The sequence below is a fragment of the Mirounga angustirostris genome, unplaced genomic scaffold (assembly GCF_029215605.1).
Source record: "Mirounga angustirostris isolate CCGP_5_RB_7025 unplaced genomic scaffold, mMirAng1.0.hap1 SCAF_4, whole genome shotgun sequence".
NCBI lineage: Eukaryota > Metazoa > Chordata > Mammalia > Carnivora > Phocidae > Mirounga > Mirounga angustirostris.
In genome coordinates this window covers 187,931,644-187,953,989 of record NW_026991712.1, presented here as the reverse complement: position 1 = coordinate 187,953,989, position 22,346 = coordinate 187,931,644, and positions in this window count along the sequence as shown.

The window sequence follows — 22,346 nt, the reverse complement described above, 5'->3', positions numbered from 1 at the left end:
GCTTGCTGTCTCTCAAATAAATAAAAAACAAACAGCCCTGTGGGTAGATCATGTGCTGAGGGGTGTGTGCGGGGGGGGTGACTCAGTTAATTCTGAATACTGAGGAAACCACTCTCATTCCCGTGCATGTGGCTGTGCTGTGTGACCTCAGTAGGTCACTTAACCTCTCTGAGCCTGCAGGAGAGTTGGTTTGGGGCCAGTGCTCTCTAAACTGCCAGTCCCAGGCCGTCCTTGCTCGGCCCGCCTTAGCGCTCGGGCCAGCCCCTGGGGCAGCCCTCCTGGACCACGCCACTGCTCCGGAGACCAGTGGCCTGGCACGTGGCGGCCCCCGGGAGAGTATCGCAGACCTCCACCAGCGCCCGCCTGCCTGGGGACAAAGTGACAGATTGCGGGTGTGCCCTCCCTCCCCCGGCGGCTGCGGGCAGGTCTGGGCCTGCCGGCTGGGGCTCTGCCAGGCGGACCGTGGCCAAGCCAAGGACCCGGAGGCCGGCTCCGGGGAGACACCATCTTGGCCTGGGTGGGGCGGTGGGCAGGGCGGGCTCTGGTTTCCCTGCCCCTCCCCACCACAGGAGGATAGGGGCCCCGGCTGTGCCTGGCCCGGTTCCAGGATGGCAGGCCCACTGCGGGGTGGGAGCTGGGTGTGGACACTCTCGGGAGAGGAAACCCTGGGGACAGAGGCCAGCCTGTCTGGGCACCCCAGGCCCTGGGCATCTCCTGTGACAGGGGGACCACCGTGCAGTGATCCCACTCCGGTGACAACCTCACAGCCTTGGCCCGGGGTTGCCTCCTGGGGTCCAAACTGCTTTTGTGTCCAGGCCACAGGGGAGGGCCCTGTCTCAGAGGTGGACGGCTGGCTGATATCCTACAGCCACAGGGCACAGCCAACCTCAGACCCGGGGCTCGGCTCCGGCCTCAGGGCCTGCCCTGCACATGCCCTTCCCAAGAGGGGGTGACCCGGGATCTGAGCTGTCCTCACGTCCTGGGGCATCGGGAGCCCCCAAATCTGGCTTGAGCCCCGAAGGCCAAGCCTAGAGACACAGTTCAGAGTGAATAGAAACCCCTGCTGCCCGCGGCACCCCCCAGCACGGTAAGCGTGGACCATGCTGACACCGTGAGCCTGCAGAACCAGGAAACAGCTTCCTCCATAGGTTTGTCAGGACATTTCAGTGGCAAAGTAGAAAATGTGTCAGCTCCTGAAACCGTTCATCCAAGGGTAGGACGTGGGTCTGGAGCCAGGCCTGCCCCTCTGCTAGGTGGGGTCCTGCCTGGGACAGGGGAGGATGAAGCGGGGCGGAGGCCGGCCTTCCCAAAGCACTCACTGTCCTTCTTCCCTCCTTGCAGAGCGAGCCGCCCTCCGGGCCGGGTGCCGAGAAGATGTCCCAGCCCAACACCGTGGACGAGGGGGCCACGTTCGAGCATCTCTGGAACTCCCTGTGAGTATTTCCTCCGGCTGACAGGCTGGACTCAGGCTAGGTGAGGGGGAGGCGGGGGCTGCTGGTGTGGGCTCTCTCCTGGGGATGCAGGGTCCAGAGGAGTCTGGGCCAGGAGAGGTCCAGGGGACAGAGCTCAGGTGGGGCTGCGCCTCCCTGGTGGCCTAGCCCTGGAGAGGCCAGAGGAGGAGGGAGGGGGCAGAGGAGACAGCCGGGGGGCTGAAGGGCAGGCCCCCTGGGAGCTGAGGGCCAGCCCCGAGCCCTGGGCCTGGGCAGGGCTGATGGCTCTGTTCCTGTATTCCCAGGGAACCAGACAGCACCTACTTTGACCTGCCCCAGTCCAGCCAGGGAAACAATGAGGTGGTGGGCGGCGCAGAGGCAGGCATGGACGTCTTCCACCTGCAGGGCATGACCACCCCCGTCATGGTGAGTGGGGCTGCTGTGTGCGGAGATCTCGGGGTGGGGGCGGTAAGCACGGACCATGCTGACCGCAAGCCTGCACAGCCAGGAAGCAGCTTCCTCTGTAGGTTTGTCAGGACATTTCAGTGGCAAAGTAGAAAATGTGTCAGCTCAGGAAACCGTTCGTGTAAGGGTAGGAATGGATTCAGGCATGGCTGGATCCGGGTGTAGGAATGGATTCAGGCATGGCTGGATCTAGGTGTAGGAATGGATTCAGGCATGGCTGGATCTAGGTGTAGGAATGGATTCAGGCATGGCTGGATCCGGGTGTAGGAATGGATTCAGGCATGGCTGGATCCGGGTGTAGGAATGGATTCAGGCATGGCTAGATCCGGGTGTAAGAATGGATTCAGGTATGTCTGGATCTAGGTGATCCAATAGCTGCCTCTCTGTCTCTTGCCCTGCTTTCTCCATGGTGACTTTGTGCTTAGGCAGCCTTTGGTTTCTGTGGAGGGGTACCAGGCTCCACCAGTATCACTCTCCCTGCAGGGAGAACCCCTCTTTGCTGATTGTCCAACAGGCCTGCCTCTCACTGGTCTGAACATGGTTTGGTGGCCACCTCTGAGCCATCCTCGTACCTCTGATCAGCCTGGGTTCCATGGGACAGGGGCAGGATGGGATGGAGTGGAGTGGGAAGAGGGCCCCGAAGGAAGACTGAGCTGCTGTTTCCAGAGGAGGGACTGGATGGGGGCGTGCAGGGACCACTGAGGCCCTGATACCCTGTTGCTGTGTCCCAGGTCCTCCTGGCAAGAGGGCAGGGCTGTGGGAGCTGGGTGCACCACCCATTGCAAGGCCCTGTGCGTCAGGAGGAGGTTGCCGCAGGCAAAGCACGAGAAGGGGTGTAAGGACCGCTGGCCCCAGGGAGGCCTAGTGCTGCCTGCCATCCCCAGCATCCCCTGGGATGCCTCCCGACTGCCTCCTTGGGACAGGCACTGCTAGAGCCCCAGGCTGCCCCATCCCCCTGGATGGTGGCTGTGCTGGCCACTGGCCTCCCCACGGCCCAGCACCAGGCCAAGAGCCAGGGCGCAGGGAGGAGGCAGTGCTGGGAACTCTGGAGGCCAGGAGGGCCTGGCCCCCTTTCCCTAAAACAGTTGGAGCTCCTCACCCCGTCTGAGGAACCCTGAGCCCTTGGCAGCCAGCCAGGGCCGTGTGGGCTCCAGGCGTGTGAATGAGCCGGGGGACACCGTGCTGGGGGCAGGGGCAGGAGGGCCCCCCGTGTCCTCGGTTGTGTCTGTCGAAGACACTGGGCTGGCCCACATGCGACTTGGGCAGTTGCCGCCCGGGGGTGGGGGTGCGGTGGGCAGGGAGCCCCGTGATGTCCGTGCCTCTGAGGAACCTTTCACACTGGGTCTGAGAACCTGACTGCCCGGCCCCAGCCTCCTGCCTTGCTCAGGAGGCCATCATAGTGAGAGCACCTGTTGATTCCCATTATACAGGTGGGGAAGCTGAGGCAGACGCTGGGGAAGGGTGGGTCTCGACGGGCCGGGGTGCTGTGTCCTGTCCCTTCAGAACGTTCCCTGTCCTACCAGCTGCTTCCCAGGGGCCGAGGGTCCTGACCTCTCCCCTCCCGGGTCTCCCTCCCAGACATCAGTGTCCCCCACAGCGTGTGAGTAACGTCGCTGCCGGCTGGCGGTGTCCGGGGCGTGAGCTCCCGACAGAGCCTTGCCGAGACTGGGCCGGCCCTTGTGCTTCGAATGATGGCAGGACGCACGTCAGTGATTTTGAAAGGAAAGGTTCATCACTCTCAGGGCTGGAGGGCGCGTGGCAGGCCCGGGGCCACACAGCCAGGTGGCAGGGAGAGAGAGAGAGAGTGCAGATGGGGGGTTCTGCCTTTATTGGGGGGGCAGGGAGAAGGGCCTGGGGTTTCGGGGGCTCACTCTTTATTGGTGAATTTAAAACCTACGAGTGGCTTTAAAGGCCGGGCAGGGAGAGCAGGGTCACTTGAGTGGTCCACCTTCCAGGTCACTCGGGGCTTTCTACGAGGAGAACCGCATGGCTGGGGTGGCCTGGCTCTCTCTAGCTTGGCAGCTGGCTGCGCGATTATTCGAGATGGGTGTCTGTGAAGTGGCCGCCTCTCGATCAGAAGCCGACTGTCGGGCACTCACGCCGTCCACTCTGTGGAGGAGCAGGAGCTCTAGGGAGGAAGGACCCCAAGTGTGGTCTCCTGAGAGGTCTGTCTCCTGAGTTTGGGAAGCTGCGCCCCCCAGCTGCCCAGCTCACCCCTTGAAGGCGGAGGGCCCTGGACACCCTGCGGCCCCGGCATCAGGAGGGGTTCTGCACTCCAGTAGTCAGAGGGGGCGGCTCTCGATTCCCACGGGGCGGGATACGCTCCCCCATGTCCACCCGGGAGGATGCTGGGTGCTGAGAATGGGGGGCCGGGCCTCTCACCTGCCGTAGGGAGGCAAGGGTGTGGCCCCCGCCTCTGCAAACAGCGAGAGGGCCGAATCTGTCAGGTGGGGACCCGCCTTTTAGTAAAAGTCACGCAGGAACAACCTGTGTGCAAAGCTCCATTCACAAAGGTGGGGGTTCCCTGGAGCCGCCTGGTCGGCCTCATGCGGACCCCTGCTTGGCCCCGTCGTGGGCACCGGGACGGTCTCAGCGCAATGACCGTGCAGACGGCTTGCCCACTCTTCAGCCTCGTGAGGCCCCGACGCAGCCCAGACCCACAGATGGAGGTAGCTCAGCCTCTGGGGCCGAGCCCGCTGCCCGCTGTCCTGCCCAAGGGCCTCCGCCTGTGCCCAGGGGCCCGGAGCCAGGTGCGGGCGGGGAGCCCCCAGGCGCGCTACGCAATGGCGCCGTGACCTCCAGCCTGAGCGCCTGAGGGCACAGCTCCCTCCCCACCCAGCGGCTCAGGGGGAGGCGGGGCCGCTGCCACCCCCACTCCAGGCTGGTGACCTTGGACGAGAGGCTTCCCAGGCCAGGCCTTGGGGCGAGAAAGCGGTTGTGCAGTCCTGTATTCCCGGGGCTGTGACTCAGCGCGCGGCCGGGCGTAAAGGCGGGCGCATAATCCGCGGGCCAGCCGTCCTCTGTGCCGCTGGGGACCTGGCTCCCCAGTCGTGCGGGGGCCCAGCAACAAGGCACGGCAGGCACAGTCCTTGAGTGGGGGGACACCGGTCCTCTGGGCTGGCACGTCCCGCTGTCTGGACCTTGGGTCTCCTCTGCTCTTTGGCCCTGCAGGTGATTGGGCAGATTCCTTCCCATGGGGCGGGCAGGTTCGCACAGTCAGACTGCCCTCAGGAGAGAGGCCGCTGCAGGCCCACGGAATGACCCTAGCCACCACTTTCGTGGCCAGGGCAGAGGGGCTGACGGCCCACCTGAGGGGCCGGTCTGTCCTGGGATCAAGTCCCCCGCGACTCTGGGTCCTTGCTTGTGAGTCGGAAGTGTCAGCGTGTGTGGGGGCCCAGCACGGGGCTCTGCCCAGCCCTGCGGGAAGGACTGGTCACCGTCCTCGGACCTCCTTCCTGCCACGCTGGACCGGCCGAGTAGCCGAGTCGGGCAGTAAAGAGGACGGGGCCCCAGTAGGCCATCTGGCCCCTGGGCAGGCCTTGGAGGGGTCCCGGAGCAGATTCCTGGGGGGACGGAGAGCTCCCTGAGGTCACTGCCGCCAGGGTCCCACCACCCCATGCAGCTGAGGGGGCGCAGAGGGAGGCCTCTGAGCTGGGAGGCCGCCGTGGGTGTGGGGCGCTGAGACCCATCCCATCCCTACGCCTCTTTGCCAGGTGATGCATGTGGGGTTACTTAACGCCCCGGGCCTCAGTTCACTTGTCTGTGTGTGGAGCCGGTAAGAGCATCATCAGGATGGCGAGGATGAGGGTGGTGGTTGGTCCACGGGGAGCGTGTGACAAAGCTAGACGTTGCATAGGAGAAGGTGGGGCGGGGAGGCAGGGGTGAGGCTCCGTGTTGAAGAGGGACCAGAGGGCCTGGGAGCAGCTGTGCCCAGGAAGGACCCAATGCCCCAGGGCCTCTGTGGCCACCTGCCCACCTTGGGGTCCCTGTAGGAAGAGCCCTTGCCCTGGGTGGTGGCCGTGGCTGCCTACCCCACGTGGCTCACGGCCAGCACCAGCAGCTTGTCAGGTAGCTTCCCACCTCCTGCAAGGGGAGTGAAGCCTAGCGGGTCCCCCCTCCCAGCTCTGATGATGCAGGAAAGGCAGAGACGGCAGGTGCTCCGCTGAGCCTGGCCGGCTGGCCTCCCTCCACCAGATCCTCCCAGCTTCTCCGACAGTCTGTGGAGCTGCCTGCCCCCCCCCCCCGCCCATCCAGAGTGCCCTCCCTCACTGCGGCCCTTCCCGCCTCACCTGGCGCCTTTCCCTGGTGACAGCTGTTGTGGGCGGGCGGGCCACAGGGGGTAGGGCTGTGGCTGGCAGGGGCAGCAGGTGCCCACAGAGAGCTGCACAGCCGGGCAGACGCTTGGGGTTAGAACCTGCAGATGCTCCGGGGGCTCGAGACCCCAGCAGTCACCCAGGGCAGACCTTCCTGGCCTGGGGAGGGGTCACTTCTGCCCAGGTGCAGGAGAAGGGAGGGTACAGCCCAGTGTGGACCCCCGGGAGTAGATTCTCAGAAAACTGGGCTGGCCCGAAGAAGGGGACAGGTATGCAGGGGGAGGGAAAGGACGCCCCCTCCTCAGGGAGGCTCTGCAGACCCAAGGAAGGCGTGGGGGTGGAGCTCAAGGTAATGTAGTGGGCTCAGCTCGCCACGGTCTTCAGCTCCAGGACCCCAGCCCGCCTACCCTCCATAGTGAGCCCCAAGCTCACTTCCTTCTACAGGCCACAGTGGGAGTTCCTCTGGGGTGCACAGAGCTGAGCCCTGGCCAGCGCCAGGTCATGGAGCCAGCTCCGTGACGTCCCCTGCGGGGTGAGCAGAGCCACCTGCCTGTGGGTGTTAGGAGTTGGTCCTGAGCTGGCACATCACTGGTGTGCTTCTGGTGGATCCTGTGCCTGTGGGAGGTGGAAGAAAACCCCACCGCGTCTCTGCGTCTCTGCGGGACCCGACGGAGGGCAGAATCTCCGGGGAGTTAGAATCAGAGGGGTAGGTGCGATGGCCCAGTGAGGCCACCTGGGAGGCCACCTGGAGGAAGCAGCTGAGGGCCAAGTGAGGAGGGGGCTGGTTCTCAGGACAGAGTCCCCAGCTCCCCGTCCCTGTCCCCGGGATAGCCAGGACTTAGGATAAACGCACAGGAAGTGGGTGCTGCTCTGGAAGACGCTGGGGCTCCGCACACATGGACACCTGCTCTTGGTCCGTCTGGGACCGCAGCCTGGCCCCGGCTCGCATTGTGGGGGACAGTGCTGGTCGTCGGCCCAGGCGCCCCGAGCCTCCTCTGTGGTGCCCCCACAGTGTGGGTGGGGCGTGGCCCCTCTGTCCTTGACGCTGTGTGTTCGGTGCTCCCGCCAGGGCTCGAGAGAAGACCTCTTTCCAAGCTGATGCCCTCCCTCTGGGCTAGCCAATGTCTCCTGGGCCGGCCTGTGCCCCCGGGCCCTCCCAGTGGCCTGAGCCCCCCCAGAGCCCCGGCTTCCTCTGCTCAAGGTCTCAGCTGGTGACTTCAAAGAGCACTCGCGGCCTCACGGTCTCCGTGGGTCAGGAGTCTGGCCTGTTTCCCCGGGGCCCCCGCTCGGGGTCTCCCGGGCTGCTGAGTGTCATCTGGCCCGGGCCACTTCCAGACTCCGCTTGTTGGCAAAATTCAGTTCCTTGCCGCTGTCCGGCTGAGATGGAGGCTTCCTTACCGGCTGCTGGCGAGGGCCGCCGTTCTCAGCGCCTAGAGGCTGCCTGCCGTCTGCCCTGCCGTGCCTCCACAACCTGGCCGTGGGCTCCTCGAGGCCAGCCGGAGGATGTCTCCGGACCGCTTTGAAGAGCGTACCTGATCAGGCCTGGCCCACCCATATAGTCTCCCTGCTGATCAACTCAGAGTTGACTGGTTTGCAGCCTAATCCCAGGGGCTGTCATCGCATTCACAGTACCTCTCAAGGGGAGGGGGGTGCAGGGCACGGGCCTGGAGTGGGAGTCTTGGAGCAACCTTGGGGGTCAGTCCCCACACCGGGTCCCCTGTGTGCCAGCCTGGGCCAGACTCCCAGACTCCTGGGGTCTCTCCCCTCAAATTCTTTTTTCCTTTGCTCCCCCCCTTTCGGCCTTTACAAACCCAGCACGATTAGGAAGACAGCTGAGCTGCCCCAGCTGCTGTGCACGGAGCTGGCCTGACCGGCGGGGACACCGTTGTGAGAGGCTGGGGAGGGGCCCAACTTCACCCAACGCCCTGTGGGAGCGGGGTCTGAGAACCCTCCTCCTCCTGTCCTACTGTGTCCCTGGCTCTGTGTCCCTCCATCCCGTCCGCCTGTCCATCTACCTCCAGCCTCCTCCAAAAGCCTCACTGGAGGACAGGACCCCGGGGGGGCGACAGGGCTCCCCACCCCAGGCCTTCCCATCTTCAAGCATTCTGGGTGAAGAAGGCCCTCTGCTGCTGCCTCCAGCCAGAGCTCCCAACCTGGGGCCCTCTGCAGACCCCCTTCCCTACCTCTGTTTTCCTCCGTCGGCTCATGATGAGTGGTGGGCCCCTGCCCCTGTCCCCAGGCCCCCGGCCCCTGCTCTCCCTCTCTGGGGCACTGGGCTGGTCAGCGCACGCCCCGGTGGGCCTCGGGTAGAGCCTCCCTCTGCCCTGAGCCCCCCTGCTCCCAGGCCCCCAGGAGCCTGGAGGTGGTCGGGGAGGTGGCGAGAATGGACTGTCCTTCTGGCACCTCGTGGTCTGTAAGCCCTTGTTGGGGGGCTTGGAACTTGAGGGTGGCACGTCCAGGGTCACATGACTTATCTGTGTGTGACCAATGCCCTGCCTGTTCCCGTGAGGGTCCTGGCCCCGACCCCAAAGCAACATTGTGCCGCAGATGGTTCCGTTAGAATGTACATTCAGACTGCAGGAAGGGAGTCGTGGTGACCACTGCGAGCTCCCTGCCGGGCGGGCCACCAGTATGCAGGCCCCGGCCTGGAGCTGCCGAGGCCTTGGGGTCAGCACAGTGTGGTGGGTGGGGCCCAGCCGTCCTCCTTCTGGGCCACATCGCTGTTTGTAGGGGAGCGACACCCCTGGGGACACGGCCAGTGTCAGCCCAGGTAGGGCTGGAGCACGTGGACTCTGCATCCCCCACTCAGTCCCTGCGTTGGGCCACGCCTCGGCGGCTCGTTCCAGGAGGGAGGCTCCCTGCGGGTGGACCAGGAGGAGCAGACTCCTGGGGTGCTCCTCCTCTCCGTTCAGCCCTCTGGGGCGTCCCCGGTGGACCACCATGCTCTCGGCAGGAGGGAGTGGTGCTCCGCCCAGGGCTCTGGGGCCGCAGCACCCTCTCTTCCCTTCGGGGTGGCCCCGGCCTCACCTACAGAGGTCTCAAGGGCCCCGGGCCGGCCCCCGGTGCTCAGGGGCGGAGGCCTGCGGCCCCTCGGGCCTCCCCTGGGCGGTGTCTCCGGGGGAGCAGGGTGTGGCCCGGTTGTGGAGCAGATGCTGGCCCGGCGCGCCGCCCTCCCAGGGTGCCCCTGTGGTGCGGTCCGACACATCGGTGGGCAAGCCAAGGCCTGCCTGGACTGTGATGAATAGGCATGAGGGATAAAGGGGCGGGCCGCCAGTTTTGTTGTTAGATGCAGTTGGTTGACAGAACGGAGGGAGAAGAAAAATGCCAGCAAATAGTCCACATGTCCTGGAGCATCCTCGGCTCCCGCCCCGCTAGCCACGGAGTCTCTCCGCCTGGCTGCACCCCGCCGCGCGGCCAGCCCTGCAGCCCTCGCCCCCCGGCCACCCAGACCCATGCCTCGTCCCACAGCACGCCAACTCCCCGGCGTGTGCAGGCCCCCGCGCACCCACCATGCTCTACGTCAGTGACCCCATGCAGCACTTCACCACGGTAGGTGCGGACCCATCTCCATCCTCCTTGGGGGGCCGTGCTGGGGCTTTCGCCAGGATGGAGGGCGAGGAGGGGCATTCTCTCGTCTGCCTCCCGGTCAGGTGTTTGCTGCCGGTTGGGGGCCACAATCCAGGGTAAGCTGAGGCAGGCAGACGGCAAGAGGGTTTGGGACAGGTCCCGGGTGCAGGGGCAGATGCCTGCCCATCCTGCAGAGGTTTGGGATGAGCGCCCACGGGCTGGGAGAGGAGGGTGGGTGGTTTTCAGTCAGGACTCGGTAGTTGCCTTGAGATGCGGGGGCTTCTGAGGCTCCCCAGCTTTGGGCTGGCGGCCCTGCCCTGCCCTGTCCCCAGCTGCCAGGAGCTTAGGGGACCCTGGAGGTCGTCCTTCCCCCGGGGCTTGGGCTATGAGGCTGCCCCGCCTGCTCCCAGGTCAAGAGCATCCTTTCCTGGGAATCTGCTCATTAGGTCTGGGCTCAAGGTCAAGGACTTGCAGCAAGCTGGCCTCGAGGTCTCAAGGAGGGGCAGCGGCCTGGCAGAGGGGAAGGAAGGGACTGCAGCTTTTGCTTGGCCCCTGCAGCCTGGGTCGTGGGGACCTGGGCTCATTTCCAGACTTGCCAGGTCCCTGGGGCCAGGCAGGCACCAGGCGGCTAATTGAGCAGGTGAAGGGCGGAGCCATTTTTCCTGCCAGGGAGGCAGGTAGAGTGGGGACCACTGGTACCCTGTGGGAGACCCAGCAGCGGGCAGAGGGACAGGACGGACGGCTGGACAGAGTGCAGGCGCCGCCGAGCTCCACGGGCAGAGGACAGGAGCCTGGGGGCGCGGCAGCCTCTGGAGCCCGCGGGCACACAGGTGTGCTTATGTGCGAGAGCGTGAGTGTGCACGTGAGAACGTGTGTGTGCGTGTGTTGTGTGCTGGGATAGGCACGTCTGTGTTTGTGCCTGTGGCCATGTGTCCCCAGCAGGGCCATGGAAAGAGAGACAGGTGTGTGTGTGGCCCAGGAGGGGTGAGGGGTGTGGGTGACTCGTCTCCACCGCCCGGCTCCGGCCCCGGCTCCATGCGCTCACATGTGGAAACCCCGTGGCCTCTCCCTACCCCCGACATGAGCTTTTCGTCTGAAACCCAATGTGGGCAACTGCTGGGCCGGGGAGGGGACACCTTTCCTCCCCGTCCCCCCTTCCGTCACTCACTCTGTCACCGACTCATTTCCCCGCAACAAGTGCCACTGGGCTCGCGTGGCACGCAAGCAGCCTCTGACCCCCAGACTCTCCATGCAGGTGGCGTGGGAGCCAGGAGGGGCTGTGTCCCTGCCACCGGGGTTCTCACCCGAGGCAGAGCCAGGGTCCCCGGACTCTGGAGGCCAGCGTGCCTGCTTGGCCAGCCGAGGGGCCTGGGCACACGGGACACATGGGGCACACGGGGCCTCTGGTATAACTTTTCTCTCGGATAGGGCAGCTGTCACAGTAAGAAACGTCAGGCAGGGCTGAGCACGGCTGCGCGTGGCCTCCTTCCCGGGGTGCGGGGCCCTCCTTGGCACCGTGGAGGGGGCATCGCCTCCCCGCATGAGCGGTGGGCGGCAGAGGGCCGCTGGTGTCCACTCTGCAGCTCTGGCCCATGCCCCGGGACCAGCAGGGTCGATGCGTCATCCCTCGGTTCTGTCGACCAAGGACAGCTCCGTCAGCGAGTATCTGCCGAGCAGCCCGGGTGTGTCTGGGCCCAGGGCAGGTGGACGGCGCCCGAAGCCCCTGCCCCCGGGGGAGGTGGGCTGGGCTGGTCACGCTGATTTATAAAAGTGTCTACTTCCTGTTTCTGTCCCAGGAGACAGAAGCTTCCTCTGCATGCAAACATCATTAAAGAGGAAGGGGCGTTTGCCCCAAACCACCTAAAACCCCAGCATGAGCAAATGGGGATGTACCGAGGAGCTCGTGTGGCCCCCTCCCTGGCTGCTGGGGCCCTTAGGGCCAGCCGGCCCCAGGGAAGGAGGGCGCAGCCCGGTTTCCTGCGTGGCCCGCGAGCACCGTGCTGTCCACGGCCCCTACTCAGCTAGCCCTGCGCTGGGGTCAGCTCGGGGCACTGGGGCACCTCCTTGCCCTGCGGTCTTAGCCGTACTCAGGGTCTGCTTCTCCATCGAGGGCTGAGCAACCCTCGCCCTTGGTGGCTCCACGTACTGGGGGCATTTGGCCGGCACTGGGAGGGCTGGGGGCTCTGTCTGCGGCATCTCCTCCCCGCTGCAGCCCGCTAGCCGCCCCCACTCAGGGGCCCTCTCACCTGGGGCCGCGCTGGACACAACCCAGAGCAGGCACCTGGGACTGACCTTTCCCGGTTGGAAATCTCGAGATTTCCCATTCGCTACTCTTTGGGGCCGTTTCACTATTTGGCAAAGCTTTAGAGTCTCAAGAGATAAGCAAGGTCAATGTTAGACCCCACTGGCTCTTCTCGTGCATGTGTGTTGACTGGGGCCCAGGGCTGTCTGGGCTGCAGGATCATCGTGAGCTGGGTCATGGGCGTCTGGACCTGGCCTCTTCCCACCGTCCGCCAGTCTGTGGTGGGGGCTGGCAGGTGTGTGCTGGGAGAACGCCGGGCTCCTCTGTCCTGGAGCCGCACGGGCGGGCACAGCGCTTGGCGACCCCTGTGCCACGTGGGTCTGGTCACTCTCTGTTCTTGCAGACAGCGCAGCCTCTGGGCAGGAAGGGCCCCAGGTGGGAAAGGCCACCCGGTGCATCAAGGAATAGTAGGAAGCGCCTCCTGCATCCAAGGCATGCGGGGGGAGGAGGGAGGAGAGGGCGCAGGGGTTCTGGGAGGAGCCCCTGCTGCAGTGCTTGGAGCAGGCCGCGGGAGGGCAGGGCCGAGGCTGGGAGCCCCGAGGCCGCTGGATAGTCCCGCAGAGTCATGGCACCTTGGGCCAGGTGGGAGCCGGGGAGGCGCGAGCACGAGCACCGGGGGTTGCCAGCCAGATTTGCTGGGGGGCTGGGGGGCAGGGCAAAGGCAACCCCGGTTGGACCCAGGAGGCTGGGTGAAGGGAGTCGCCACCTGTTTATTCAGATGGGAAACTGTGGGAGGGGAATTTGGGGTGAAGAGTGAGCTCAGCTGTGACTGCTGTGTGAGAGCCACTCACCAGCCGTGGCCAGGCTGAGCAGCTGGGGAGGAGGGGGAGTGTGAGCCAGGCTGGGGGAGTGGCTGCTCAGCGCTCGGGGCAGGTGTCGGCGGGGAGGCCTGGGTGGGGAGTCCCGGCTTGGGTGGGGGCTGCACGGGGCAAGAGTAACCAGATCGGAGACAGAGAGGCACCTCCCAAGAGACAAGAGGGGCCACCTGGGAGCCAGGAGAGGGTGCCACGGGGAGGGGAAGGGGGTGGCAGGGGCGGGCAGTGAGGTCAGGCCTCTGGGGACCAGGCGGGAGGGGCTCCTGTGGCTGGCTGGAGCCGAACCTGAGTGGCCGGGCGTCTGGGCTGCAGAATGGGCTGGCAGCCACAGATGTCCTCTCCCTGACCGGGGGCAGGGAGAGCACAAGGCTCTGGGGGCCCCGGGAAGGGATGGACTGTCCCAGAAGGGGAATACCAGAGCCTGCCCTGGGGGGACAGAGGGATCACCCCCAGTCGCCAGGCTTGCTGAGCTGACACTCCGCTTGCCCGGACTCCTGCCCCCTTGGCCAGACTCTCTGTCTGTCCCCGCAGTTCCAGGGCCAGCCGCCTGTCCACAGCCCCACCTCCACTTAGCAGCCCACACCGAGCTCCCACCTGCCCTGTAGGGGGGCCGCGTCCGGCCTCAGCAAGTGGAAAATCCGCTCTTCCTTGGCTTGGCCAAAACCTGGGAGCTGTTCTTGACCCTCCTTTCTGCAACACCCAGCGTCCCCTTCATTAGGAGCCCATCGGCGTGTCCTCAGGACGTGCCAGCCCCCTGCTCCAATCCACGGCCGACGTCACGGCCTCTGACTCAGGAGCCAGGGTCCCTTGGCTGAACCAACCCCCTCAGCCCTTCCTCGGGCTGCAGGCACTGCTCTCTAGTCTCCAGTCTGGAGGCTTCCCTGTGCCCTGCCCATCCCTCACTGCCCCCCCCGGCTGTGTTTGTGTTCAGCCTGTTTTGAAGCCCAGAGCCCCCAACACGCTCACTTGCTGGTTTGCTCGCCGCCATGCTGGCTCCCAGCACCCCGGATGGCGCCCGGGAAATGTGTGGGGAGGGGATGGGCTACCTCACCTGCCAGGAAGCTGGCAGGTAGCAGAGCTGGTGGGAGGGACTGGGGTTGGCCCGTCTGTCCACCCCGGAGCCTTGAATTGGGGAGGGAATGGGCCAACCAGTGGCCCTGAGCACCTCACTGAGGAGGTGCATGACGGTTTCTCCATCCCTGGGTCCCGGTCATCGACGGGGGTGCACTCGTGACTCTCCCTCACCCTCCCTATCACCTTCATCACACTTGTCACTGAGGAGAGCTGCAGCCCCCCGGGAGGTCTGGTGTGGGTGGGGCCTGATCAGCACCTGCAGAATGGACAGACAGGCAGACAAGGGAGACGGGCAAAGGAGGTCAGGGCAGATGCCTGGGTCAGGGTCAGGCTCCGGGGCGGCAGGCAGGGGGATGGGAAGGCCGGCTGTCCCCAGTGGTGCTCAAGTGCGAGGGGTACCCCATGAGCTGTGCCCCAGCTTTGCTCGAGGCCCTGGGCACCCTGGGAGGTGGGGCCCGGACGGGGCTGTGTCCTGGGGGTTAAAATAAAGTCTGTGCATCTGTGGGCCACCTGCCTGTGTCACGGGCAGCCCCGCAGGGGCCAGCAGGGCGCATCCCAGAGAACCACGGGGACCCTGCCTGGCCCCCGCCCCGGGCTGCGGCCCCCGTCTCGCCGGTGTTGTGTGCGGGCAGGGACGTCCTGCAGACACACGCCTCGGCAGCTACAGGAGCGGGCTTCTGGGGGCACGTTCCGCCGGCGCGAGGTGTGGAAAGTTCCACATGGCCCTGGCGTAGGATTGGGCAAGGCCTTGCCTCAGCCCCGGGTGAGGACAGAGAGTAAGTGCATATTTTCAGAAGGAGAGGGTGCCTCCCCCCGGCACAAGTCCGGTCTTGTTGGCATTTCCACCCGTTTAATCACAGACTCCGGGAGATGCTGTGGGAAACACCGTGGGATGGAGGTCCTGCTCCGAGTGGGATGGGTTATCTCCCCCGAAGCCCAGACGTGCCAGTCACTCACCTCTGGGTGAGGTCGCACCCGAGCCCAGACATGCCTGCCAGAGAAGAGAGGGGGCTTAGAGTTTCATACTCTACAAAAAAAGGTCTGGTCTCAGTATTCTCTGGGGAACTGGGGGACACGGGGGGCAGAGCAGACACCAGGCAGAGCCCTCCGAGATCAAAGGGGTGCCCGCAGCGGGGGGTAAAGGGGCTACAGGTCCGGGCTCAGAGATCCTTCCCCAGTATGGGAGAGAGTGACCCGCACCCCGATCAGGCGGTGCCGGGTCCTGGGAGTAGAGCGCTCACCCCAGGAGGTGACGTCTGAGTGGGGCGCAGGGAACCCCCCGTCCATGGAGGTCTGGGCAGAGGGCTTAGCAGACTGTCGGGGGCTCCGGTGGCCCCTCCTCGAGCTGGTCGCAGTGAAGACCCTTGCACCCACTCCTTCAGTCAGATCCATGCTGGTCCCATGAGGAAGCCGCTGTTCACCCATTTTCCACAAAGACAGGGACCACACAGCTAGGCCGTGGTGAAGCTGGGGCCCCAGTCCCCTGATTCCCTGGCCAAGCCCAGGGCCCCATGATGTGGTTCCCAACTGTGGAGTGCCCCGACCTGGAACAGGATGGATCTGGGTGCCTTGCCAGATGGGCTCACCTCCAGCCCCAGCCCCTGGCCAGGAAGGGCAGCAGGACTGGAAGCTTCCTGGGGACGTGGCTCTGTGCGGGGCCTGGAGGCTGAAGGGCAGAACCCGGCCGAGGGGATGAAGAAGGGGCCAGGGAAGCCGGGCAGCCCTACCACGGGCTGGAAGCCAGGACAGCTATCTGCCAAAGGCTGCAGGGTGTGGCCTTGTGCTGCGCCAGCAGCGGGCAGCTCGAGTGTGGGGTATACAGGGGCTGACCTTGGGGGGGAGCCACGAAGACCGTTCCTTCAGACTGTTCACTCGGGGCTGTGAAGGGAGACGTGTTTGCAAGGCCCTAGGGCCGCACGGGACACCCATGGTGCTGCAGGTTTGGGGAGCAGTGGACACAGCATGGTGCCAGGTCCCAGCAGGGCCTGGTGGGGAGGGAAAGAGGGAAGGAGGGAGGAGAGAGGAACCCGTGAAGCCTCTGGCCAGCTGTGTCACCACCTTCCACATCTGGGAAGGTCGTGGGTGGATTTTGCTCAGAGTTCCATTTGGGCCTCTCGGCTTTCTTGGGAAGGGCTTTGGAAATGTCCTCAGTCCCCCTTGTCATGAGCCTCAGGGGACGACGGATGGAGGACTCTGTTAGTACCAACCCGCCAGCCACACCTCACTTTCTGGGCACTTGGGGGTCCCCTGCATGATCCTCGTGAGCCCGGCCAAGGTTACAAAGCAGAAGAGGGTTGCTCCCTGCACAGGGTTAGAGGGGGATGGGCTTTCGTGTCCAGGAAGAACTTCCTGTGGGTCAAGGGCATAAGGAGCTGGACAGGTTCAGCCAGGTCAGCCAGGAAAGCCCTTTGCTGCAGGTTTATAAACCGGCAGGAACAGGGGCGGCTGACCCGACCACCACGAGCTCGAACTGCTCTGGTCCACTTGTATGCCGACTTTCGTTTTATAAATACGGCGCAGCCCTGAGATGGGTTTCCTCTTCTTGTGACTCCCTTATTGAGATTTCCTTTCCTCTAGCTTACTTTGCTGTGAGAACGTCGTCTATAACACCCACAGCATTCAGCATCTGTGTTAACTGACTTGACGTTATCGATAAGGCTTCCGGGCAATAGATTATCAGTAGTAGTTCAGTTTTGGGGGACTCAAAAGTTATACTTGGATTTTTGACTGCACGGGGTGTCCACGCCCCTAACCTGGTGTTGGTCAAGGTTCAACCATATTTTAGAGGTTTACAGCCAGGGGAAAACGGACACCCCACGGGAGATGAACCCACAAGGGTGTGCAACCTGATGTCTGTTACTCTACCCAGAGAAGGGGGAGAGGAAGCCCCAGAGCACAGACCACAGGCAGGTGGAGAGCCCGGAAGCTTCTAGAAGGACGTGAGCCTTGAAAGGCTCTAGAGGTGGGAGGAGACAGTGTTCCGGGAAGGGACCAGCAGGAGCAAAAGTCCTGTGGTACGGACGGCAGTGTACAAAGGAGGCTGGGAACGGGGGGCCCTCTGGGGACCCATATCACCACCTGAAGGTGCAGGAGCTCTGTCTTTGGGATCTGTGTGTCCTCGTGTCAGGGACAAACATGCTTCCTGAACCAGAGTTTGAGCCCGGTGTCCCTGGCTTGGCCCCATGCAGGGACGGGGCAGGAGATGTCCTCCCTCTCCCCCCAGTCCCCTCCACTAGTTGAGTGAGAGCCTGGAACGGAGCCTTTGGGGACATACTAAGAGTCGCTGTAAATTTCAGTGGCAAGGTTTTCTGTCCCTTCCGGAGAGCACGTGGGACACACACCTGCATACACACCTGTTGCGGCCGCACGGTCACAGCCCACCTGTGCTCTTGCTTTTCCTGTCTCAATCGCCTGGAGTCGGCCAAAGGTGGCCACAGACACTGACACTGGGAAGCGAGCAGGGCGTGAGGAGGGAATCGGGGTGCAGGCTTTTAAAAACAATTTGTTTTCCATCTACATCCCAAAAACTCACTTGAGAGGGCTTATCAGTTTTAAATAAATAAACACATGAAGTAGGAATCTTCTACAACTGCAAAATCCAGCTCACCGTGAAGGGAGGGCCTGACCCAGTGTGGCCGGAGAAGTCCAGCTGCTGAGGACGGGTGACGGGGCAGAAGAGGGCGCAGGTGCAGAGGGGTGGCCTGGCCCCTGGGCAGGGCGGGCTGGCCGCATGCACTGTGGCCGCTCCTGCCGGGTGCTCCTGGAAGGGCTGCAGCAGCTGCTTTCAACCCCAAAGAGTGCCCAGGGCAAGGGCGGGTGCCGTGGTCCACGTGTGCTTTGGGGTCTGATTCGGGGCTGTTGCATTCAGCCCAGAGCTTCTGAGCATCCCATCTGGGGCTGGGCGTGACGGGACGGTGGGAAGTGGCCTCTCTGGGGCACGGGGGTCTCCTGCTCGCCCCGTCCCTGTGCCTGGGGCTCAGCCCTGGCCTCTAAGCAACGGGGTGAGGGTCTGAGGCTGGCCAGGACTGCTTCGTCGGCTGCAGCCCTTTCCTCTTTGGGCTTTTGTGCAGACAAGGGGAGATGAGTGCAGCGTGCACAGTGGGCTCCCTGGATCTGAGGAGTCTCCTGGGCAAGGGTCATTCCTCCTGATGGGAAGTAACGGGTTATAGCCTTTCTGGACCCTCCTGATCCCCACAGCCGACCTATGGCTTCACCCCTACTTTGCAGGTGGGAAAGCTGAGGCCGAGGGAGGTGGATTACCCGGCTGGGTCACACAGGTGGTGCTGGGACCTCGGCCTCTAGGCCTCCTGACCGTGGAGCCCTGCTCTGCTCTGCTGGGCCTGGGAAGTCCCTTCTGTTCCTCTCTTTTTGCCCCAGGACATGGTCCTCATGGGCAGTACTCATCCCGGACCTGGACACACAGAGAGGCCTGTAGGTGGGCAGTGGGTTGGCCAGGAAAGCCCATTGTTCTGGGATAGCCAACCCAGTCACCATCTCCTGATCAGCTGCAGGGGCCCCCAACACTGGCTTGGCCAGCAAAGGGCACTGGGAGCTTGTGGGGCAGGGGCTACGGGGCTGGGCTGAGCTCAGGTTGCTGGGCAGGAGGACCAGTGGGCAGGCCCGACCCTCTGCTTCCTTGGGGGGGGTGCAAGGTGTGGCTGGGGAGCTGGGGCCTCTGAACCCCCACCCCCTGGGCATGGGATGGATCAAAGCAGCAAGGTCTGGGGTTGGGGTTGAAAGCTGAGATGGCCAGAGTGTCCCCCAGGCATAATGCAGGCAGCTCTCCCAGCTCACTGTCCCCAGCCGGGTGCTAGTCTCTGTGGCTGCCTGGGCTGGGAAGGCCCCCCAGTTGATCTGCAGAGGAGGGGAGGGCCCCAGGCTGGAGAGATGGTGACAAGGTGGGGTGGGCTGGAAGCTGGGACCGCTCTACCCCAGGGTGGTTCCCTTCGTCCTTTCCCTACTGGTCCTCGGGCAGCACCCTCCTTCCCTGGGACTCTGAGCCCTGACAGTCCAGCTCCTTTCAGGGAGGAGGTCAGGTGCTCAGACACAGTCCAGGTCATCCACCCAGGGGCAGGGCCTCCGCTCACCCTCATCCCATCAGGTGGCCTTCTCCCTCTGCAGCCTGAGGTCTAAGCCCCTTGCCCCATCCCAGCGTGTGTTTTGAGCCCTGTCGTGCGAGCGCATGTGTGCATGTGGCCCCCAGACCTATGCGTGCCCTTGCCTGAGCAGAAATGGGCCCCCCTGGGATCCTGGTCTGAGAGGTGCTGACCCTGGGAGCAAGCCCAGCCCCCTGTGGAGGCTGGACACCCTGCCTGCATCCTGAGGGCAGGTTGACCCTCTCTGCCCCCATCCAGTGTCCCTTCCAAGTTGGCAGAGAGCAGCAAAAAAAACATGTTTGTGGAACAAATGGACAGAGAGTGCTTTGGGGAGCCTGTCTCATCTTGGTGGAGGGAGCTCCCATGCCATGGGCCACCGACCCAGAGCCAGGAATGGCCTCCGGCCTCCCGGCAGGCCGGACTCATCCTCTGCCCCGGACCTAGAGGGGAGGCCACCCGCCGGCTCCTTCACTCCCGCCCACTTGCTCGCAGCCCTCTTTGGGTTGGGCCCAGGAGCTCTGCAAGCACATGTAGGCACATGTGGGCCGCCTGGGGCCGGGCATGTCCTAATTAGCCCACTCTCTTGGGAGTTCTGATTGAAAGCAAAACAAACCAAGAGTCTTGGTTTTGCCCGGGTTCCTCCTGCTGCCAAGTGGGTCTCACCCCAGCTTCCAGGGGCCTCTGGTCTGGAGGAGCTCTACCCCAGGCTTCTGTGTGGCTGTGTTGGGCCAGTTTGGGCAGCGAGATCAAAATGGGGGCAGGGGCTGGCCCCCCGCAGCGCTCCCCATCCTGACTTGGAAGGAATGCTGAGGGAGGGGAGGAGGGGCCTTTGGGGAGCCACACACAGAAGTTGCCACACGGCATGGACCAGGAGCCCCTGGGGGTGCAGGACCCTGAGAAGGACTCACAGGGACGGCTGTCCCCAGCACAGTGGCCCGACACAGGGCCCTGTCCTTCACTCCTCTGGGGAGGGGGGAGCTCCCCAGACTCCTGGACGGCAAAGTGCCCCGGGGCCAGAGGCCAGAGGGAGGGTGTGCACCCTGCAGGGGTCGCTGGTTTGCTCTGTGGGCAGCCTTTTGGGTGTTTGTGTGTGCCGAGCACTTCCTTCACATCTCCCCAGGGACCTGCCTGCTGGAAGCCTCCCGCTCCCTCCTGCCCTGTGACTGCCGGGCGCAGAGATGCTATCAGCCGGGCTCTTTTGGTTCAGTGACTAATTTCCTGGCACCCGCCTCAGATCGGTAAAGAATGTGGACAAGTTAAAATCTGAACAACGTTGTTGTCGTCGTGGGCCTTCCTCTCATTTCTCCTGAGTGGGGGGGGCCCTTTTCCCTGCTGGCCTGGGCTGTCCTGTTGGGGATGGAGCGGGGAGGACAGACCTGAGCCCAGTGGGGCTGTCCTCACTGAGCCCCGGAGGAGGGAAGCCTCCTGCAGCCCCTGGGTAGCCCAGGGCCCCTATGGCCACAGGGAAGCCGCTCACTCTGTGGGGCCGTGGCTCGTCCCTGGAAGACAGAGGTCATGGGGACTCGACTCTGGCTGGGGAGCAGGCTGGCACCCCCGTCCTCCCCACCCCAGGACCCATGGGGCTCTCAGCCTGGTTGAATGGGAGGATCGGGTTCATGCCCTGTCCACGTTCCTGGGCATGTGCACAGGGGAAGCCATCCTGCTACCTGGCTCACCTTCCCTCCCTCCCTCCCTCCCTCCCTCCCTTCCTTCCTTCCTTCCTTCCTCTGCTGGGCCACTCACTCAGTGAGGAGCCTGGAATGAGGGTCCTCAGCACCCCCAGGAGGTGTGACCAGCAGCCTTGCCTATGATGGTGAGGCTGGGAGCTGGGATGATGCCCGAGCGCCTGGGGGCCGGACCCCCACCCGGCGCGAGCCACAGGTGTGATTTTGCATTTTCCAGTAGCCACATAGAAAAACAGTAAAAAGAAACCCATGGAAATAATGTAATTAATAATTTACCCTTCTTATCAGAAATGATGCACATTTTGGTGCATGTTCAGCATGAAACAGAATGAGATCCTGCATTTTTATGTTTTTCTTGTGGCACCGGGTGTGTGGAGTCGGGGTGCCGTGCACCCCCCAGAATCGCCTCACTCGCCACGGCCATGCTCCATGTGCCCAAGTGGCCGGTGGCTGCATATTGGACGGGCCCACGCTTGGGATCACATGACAGCCCCTGTGGGGCCTGCAGTCCTGTCGGTCCAGAAACAGAGACCAGAGGTGGGGGGACAGGGAAGCGCCCTCAGGATGCGAGAGCACGCGGGGGTCCCCCATCCGGCCTGTGTGGAGTGGAAGGCTGGTTTCTCTTGCCCCTCTGTCATTTTGTTTTAAATAGTTTTATTGAGTCACATTTGCATAACACACAACTCACTTATTCAAAGTGTGCATTTCAGTGGTTTTGACCATATTCACGGCTCTGTGCTCCCATCAGCACTGTGAATCTTAGAGCACCTTCATCACATCCAAAGGAAGCCAGGCTCCCCTTAGCCGAGGCCCCAGCCCCACCCAGCCCCTGGACCCCACAGCAGGTCCCCACAGCAGGTACGCTTCTGTGGCTGGCTTTGTTCTCTGAGTAAGGCTGTGGTCCCCTTGGCTGTTTCGTTGCTCCTTAATGGGGGGTCAGCACTGTTTCCACCCACAGACCCAGAGTTTGTCCACTTGCCTGTCATGGTCGGTGGGTGCTGGGGCCTCCCCAGGGGACAGGTGAAGGCACAGGAAGTTAGGAAGGCGGTGGGGAGCCAGACCAGGGAAGAAGTTCTCAGCGGTGCCCTGTAGGGGGTCTCCTGTCCCGCTGGTGGTGGTCAAGGCCCCGGCCACACATTTATGACCACCGAGGGGCCCCTCCGATGGCAGCTTCAGCCAGGCCGTCCCCAGGGGGCTGACGCATCTGAGGAAAGCAACGGCCTGGGCTCCAGGAGGCACAAAGCCAGGGCTTCAGTAAGAATGTCACCTGTCACCTCCCTCCTCCTGGGCATCACTTGTGCTGAGGCTCCAAGGAAACCTTGTCCCGAGCAGGCAGCCGGGGGTGGGGGGTGGGGGGTGGGGGGGGGGACGTGTGCCTTCCAGGGGGATGCCGAGCTGGGGGGGGACGTGTGCCTTCCAGGGGGATGCCGAGCTGGGGGGCGACGTGTGCTTTCCAGGGGGATGCCGAGCTGGGAGGGGGGACGTGTGCCTTCCAGGGGGATGCCGAGCTGGGGGGTGGATGTGTGCCTTCCAGGGGGGATGCCGAGCTGGGGGGCGATGTGTGCCTTCCAGGGGGATGCCAAGCTGGAGGGGGGGACA